This window comes from Choloepus didactylus, chromosome 3, assembly GCF_015220235.1.
Source record: "Choloepus didactylus isolate mChoDid1 chromosome 3, mChoDid1.pri, whole genome shotgun sequence".
Taxonomy (NCBI): domain Eukaryota; kingdom Metazoa; phylum Chordata; class Mammalia; order Pilosa; family Megalonychidae; genus Choloepus; species Choloepus didactylus.
The window spans coordinates 186,553,547-186,559,703 of NC_051309.1; the positions used below are offsets into that span (position 1 = coordinate 186,553,547).

The 6,157-nt window shown below is 36.5% G+C and overlaps 1 long non-coding RNA gene across 1 annotated transcript; it reads right to left on the reverse strand.

Moving 5' to 3' along the window:
* Window positions 1-782: 782 nt before the first annotated feature.
* On the reverse strand, window positions 783-5,091 carry LOC119529006. Its single transcript, XR_005215801.1, has 2 exons — window positions 5,050-5,091; window positions 783-1,072 (listed from the first exon to the last, which is right to left on the reverse strand). It is a non-coding gene; the product is annotated as an uncharacterized LOC119529006 (long non-coding RNA).
* Between the last annotated feature and the right edge of the window lie 1,066 nt (window positions 5,092-6,157).

The following is a 6,157-nucleotide window of genomic DNA, read 5'->3' on the forward strand; positions in this document are numbered from 1 at the left end:
AAGTCGTATGTGGCTACTGATTAAACCACAAACAATGTCAATTTTCAGTCTAGGGTTTCCTCCTGATCACAGGTTAATATGATTAAAATGTTTTATTAATTGCATAATATTAAGTGATAGTACCACTGAATGGATATACATTTTTCTGAATAAATTATATACTTAATCCTACTTGGTGAGGGGGCAAGGAAGAACTGAACAATATGCAGAGGTCATGATAAAAAACAAAATTCTTTAAGTGGATCCTGTGGGTTTGGGACAGTAAATTTGAATGTAGTTTGCAAAATGAAAGCATTTACTACTGGATGGTGTAGAAAATAGAAAAGGGTTTGTTGGGAAAAAAGACTGAACAATTTGATTGAGTAAGAATTACGTTTACCTTTAGTTAAGAATGGATCATGACTGAATGCCTTAAAGCATATAGAAAATGAGAAAGAAATTTATAAATAATTCTCATTCTCTTATTCATTCCCACAAATGAAAATGTCCTCATGGATTTACTTTTAAATTCAAAGTGCACTACCAGCTTTAGGGATATATTAAAGAGACGAAGAATTGTTTTGTAGATGTGAAAATTTTGTACTTGAAATTTTCATGTTCTGTATATTCTGGGGAGATTTAGAGTCTTTGTTTCTCAATGTGGAGAATATTTGTGCATCATTGTTCCTAATAAGCCAGGTCATTAGATGCTCAAGATGCTGAGACCCAACAGTAAGTACCTGCCTGCTCAATAGAATTTCTGCATTTATGGTAGTCCAGAATTCCAAAAAAGAAAGATAAAATCAAGTGCTTGGATGCTTGAAATCATCAGACCACAGCATCAATTTATTTTCTGTGTGCTTTCTAATGGTGACTGTGTGGATGTATTGATCTTTCCACAGACAAAAGTTTGTTGAGTGTCCTGGTGCATTGCTACTTACTACTTATTGGTAGAAATTGCCATGGTGTTTATGAAGAAGGCTTGGCTTGGTTAACTTCTAGATTTAGATTCCTCAAAGGTGAACTTATGAGTTCTCATTACTGCTCATATGAAATCAGTGTTGATTGCAACCCAGTGATTTCTTCTGAAGTCCTAAAATGAGAACAAAACAAAATGTCAACAACAAAAAAGAATTAGGAAATTTAATTTTACCTCTAAGTAATCGCTATACTTTCTAAGTCCTAGAAGTACATATATTAGATAGCTGTATTAAAACATTCAATAGCTACTGCCCCATCTGCGATATGCCACACACTGCCTTAACCACTGGGGATACAGCAGTGAGAAAAATTTCCTGAAGCTCGTAATCCATAATTCTAAATTCCCTCCAAAGACTGCCCATCCTATCTGGAATAAAATCCAAAGTCCACAGCATGGCCTACAAAGTCTGCATCATCTGATCCCTTCTGCCTTTACCTGATAGTCTTCCAGTCTTTTAGTTCTTCACTCCTCTTCGGCACACTAACTTCTTCCAGTTCCTCAAATCAAACACATTCCGACCTCAAGAACTTTCATTTGCTGTTGATTTATTTGGAGCACTGTTCCCCCAGCATTTGTAAATGGGTTAAGCCCTCATTTCATTCTGGTTTCTGCTTAAATGTTACTTCATAAAAGAGAAATTTTTGGTCATCTCTATGTGAAGTAGCACTGTCTTCACCACTCTCTGTCACAATACCTCATTTATCTTCTTCATAGCACTTAATGCAACCATATATATGTATAAATATGTGTATATATATATATGTGTGTGTGTGTGTGTGTGTGTGTGTGTGTATACACACACACACATATATAATAGGTATCTCCTTTCCTCCTTGTGCCAGTTTGGATATATTATGTCCCCCAGAAAAAGCCATGTTCTTTGATGCAATCTTGTGGGGCAGATTGATTAATCTTTTTGATTAGGATGTGACCTCTTGATTGGATGTTTCCATGGAGATATTGCCTACCCAACTGTGGATAGATTATTTCCATGGAGGTGTGGCCCTGCCCATTCAGGGTTGGTCTTGATAGATTTACCGGAGTACTTTAAAAAGAGACACACAGGCCCAGATGCTTGCTGCAGCTGAGGCACACATTTTGAAGATGGCCATTGAAAGCTGACACTGACATTTTGGAGAATACCATTTTGAAACACAACCTGGGAGTAAGGAGATGCCAGCCACGTGCCTTCCCAGCTAACAGAGGTTTTCCAGATTCCAATGGCCATCCTTCAGTGAAGGTACCCTATTGCTGATGCCTTACTTTGGACACTTAAGGGCCTTGAGACTGTGACTTTGTAACCAAATAAACCCCCTTTATAAAAGCCAATCCATTTCTGGTGTTTTGCATAATGGCAGCATTAGCAAACTAGAACACTCCAATACTGATATGAAACCTTCATAACAGTAGATACATTGCCAGTTGTGTTGACTATTTTATCCCTAACACTAAACTTGACGTGTAAGAAGCTCTCAATAAATATCTGTCAAGTGGTATTAAAATGAATTTACACATAATTATTTAATTACAGTTATGACTTGTATGAAGGACCAGTTGTTATGAGAGGGTCTAACTTGGGGACTTAACCCAACCTGAGTGTCAGAGTAGGCTTCCCTGAAAAGTGACATGAATAAGAGAACTAAGAGTGATTTGGAGTTGATGAGGAAAGAGTAGATTGTGCAAGGAAAGGGAACCAAGAGACTGCAGCTGTGAGAAAGGGGTAGAAGCTCGAGGAAGATTGAGCATGAGTTTTGATGAGGCTGAATCAGTTGTATGCCAGTAAAAGTTTAATAATTGACTCTCTGAAGAACAAGTCCTAATGTGTAATATTTGCTGATTTTTGAGGTATAAATTCTTCCTCAATGATTTCAAACAACTGACATGATATTGCTGAATACTAAGTTGGGTAAATAAGTGCACATAATTATGCAATATTTTCAGCATACAGATACAGTAGAGAAGGAAGTCAAGTTCTTTATATGTTATTTATTAAAGCATTGCATGGTTCAATTAAACGGCATGAGCCACCTGCAGTATTGGTAATCACTTTTCTCCGCCACAAATATATGAGATCTTCATGGCATAACCAAGAATTACAATTACTAAATAATATTACAAGTAGTATTTCTCAAAGGAGGGAATCAAAATAACTTGGGTGCATTTAAACCCTCATTTACCAGCTCACCCTCATCTAGTACCATGAAAATCACTGTTTCGGAAGAAAATACTTGAAGAAATTGGACATCCTATTTATATAGGTCAGAGTTGGCCAGTTGAAATAGAAAAGGCAAGTAAAAAATTAAAGACCTAATGGATTGCCCTGTTATTAGTAATAGTTAAATGTTTGTCTAGCAAATACTCTAAACTAAATAATACATTGGTGTTAGGTTCGGAGTCATTCAAGAATTCACACAACACAGCGAGTCAAGGTTTTAAGTACAAAGTTTAAGATTTATTAGAGAAAGAAAGCAGGTGGGAGCCAGCAGAAAAGAAGAAAAAAGATAATGTCTCCCACTCTCTATCTGAGAGCAGCATTTTGTAACGACAAAAAGGAACCCACTTTGGGTAGGGTATCTGCTGTGATATTCTGTGCCTCGATTGGGTGAGTGCTTACCTAGTTTTGGGGTGATTGGTTGGTAGAATTCTGAGACAATATTCTTTTTAGGAAAGCAGCTGCATTATCTAACTGGGGAGAGCAGGCCTTCTTGGTTGTTTATTTTATGGGCATCTCTGACCTTGCCTTACCTGCCTTTGAGGGGCAAGTGGACGGCCTTGAACAGCTTTGAACAGCCTTCATTCTTTAGTCTATGGGGCACCTGTTTTCTTGTGAGATAAGCTGTGGGGCCCCTGAGTTAGAAACTCCTTCTACATGTTAGTTTCTTCTTCTGGGATCTAACAATTGGTTGTTAAATTATCAGAATCATTTCTTTTATTTTTTAAGAACTTAGTTTTTAACTACATGAGCAATACAGGAACACATTCACATTGTAAAATATCAAACAATACAAAATATATAATATAAATCTAAACGCCACTTGCCATTATATCAACTTCTCCATTTTCTGCCTCCCCTCCGCAAGATAAACAGCTGTCAACACTTGTAAATATCCTTGTTTCCCTTGTGCTAACTGCTTTGCCTTTAGTTTAGTTTTGTGCTAATTGCTTTGACCTTTTGCTAACTAACTGCTCTACCAGCAACAGAAGCTCATTTTATAAAGAAAATAAATGTATTGAAAGATAGTGAATTTTCATAGAGCGGACATGAGACTGGGAAAAGAGCTTTGGAAGCAGGACAAAGTGCAAAGATAACAGTGGGTAAACAATGTGGCCACTGCCTTTGAGATGAATGGGCCTGAAACACTTCTATTGTCATCAGAATATATCACGAGAAGGCTAGTACAGGAAAAAGCATTGGCAATTATATGCTTTTAAAAAATAATCATAATGGAATGGTCAAATAAATTACAAAGGTACAAACAAAGTAATAAAAGACTGTAGCTAAAAATGCACAGATCTGAAATTCACACTTTCATTATATAAAAATTCAGAGGCCTTTTCTCATTGTGATATTTCTTGTTAACAAGAAATAAACTCTTAATAACATCTAAAAATGTAAGGCATTGTTGCCTAACTGCCCATGAATTTTATTCCTTTTTGATTCTGTTTAAGATACATGAATATTTTCTACAGAATGATCCCAGATGAAAAGTCAAAATATGAGCCCGTATATAAATTATTATTTGTTGTTTTCCTTTTAGATATTTTTTATCAGATTATATATGCACTGAATTTTACATTCCTTGCAGTTAAAAAATCCAATTCTGCATTGAATAGAATACATTTGAGAGTGCTAACACATAGAAGGAACTCAGTTCAAGTGTGTTAAATAATGTTTTAACATGGAGAGAAGCTTTTAGTTTTCATTTCAAAACATTCCCTAGGCCCCAACAAAACAGGACATGCATGGTTGTTTAAAACTTAGACTTACTTGGTTATTGTCGCAGCCCAAGAGGGCCATGCCAGTCCAAAGGCCAAAGAAGACAATGAGCATTTTCTGATACATGAACTTTTATTCAGGGCTTACTTACAGGGTGAGAAGTCGTGGAGAGATCATGACAGCTCTCTCAGGCCAGGCAGGCATCGCATTCACAGGGAAGATGACCCGGCGATGCAAAAAGGGCAGAAAGCCTTTTATAAGGGTTTAAGACAAAGTCCTTTCTAAGAGTGGGGGAAGCATAGATGTAGGAATGAGTCATTCTGACCTGGGGGGTGGTGCAGGCAGGACTAGAATAACACTTGAACAATTACATTTAGCTCTTTTTGTGAGACTAAGAGCCTCTCACTTCCTGCCTGCTTGCATAAAGTTACATTTTAAGGTCAATTTACTTTTTTCCCTTTACTGGCTTAGAAAGACAATAGGTTAAACATTTAGCTGCCTAGGCCATGCAGACTGCTGTGCACCAAAGGTTCTGCAGGCCTGTTTTGCCCAGGCCTCTGGTTGCCACAGTTATCTATTATAGGAATTTTTCTAGTGCCTTCCTTTCTCAAATTGATATGAAATTCAATTTTAGAATGATTGATGGATTTAAATTTGTTCAGAAAATGAAGAGCAATTCTTACTTGGAGTGAATTGTAAAATTGTTCATTATGCTTGCTGAAAACAGACAATATTATTAAATGAGTACTCATAATTAAAATATACAAAGCATATTTCCATCTCAGAACAGTGATCATAAAACTGTAGAAAACCACAGTGTTTTTGTCTCTACTTTCAGCACTTTAATATGTACTTTCTGTTCTTAATCGTCTATATCATAAGAAGTAGTAATGAATGAGGCTTTGTGGCCTTTATCCTCCTTTCACAAGCTGAAGAGGATTCTGGTTTTGTTCTCTGTGTTTTATCGCCTTCCTATTTTCTGCCAAGATTGACCAATGCCAGTCTTAATATCTAGGCATAAAAATTGAAGAATGGGAGGAGGGTGTGGGTTTGAGAACAAGTTATACAAGAGGGAGAGATGGCTAATGCTGGGGCTGAAGGAATGGGAATTATATATTTCTTAGAACCCTCTCCTTCATTGTGCACAAGAAACAAAACTGAAAACTTTAGTTAATTTCAAGTATTTTTTTTTTAATATCTTTTTTTGTCTATAGCCTATTTTTGTGTTACTCCATGCTCTGAGGAATTACACAAAGATC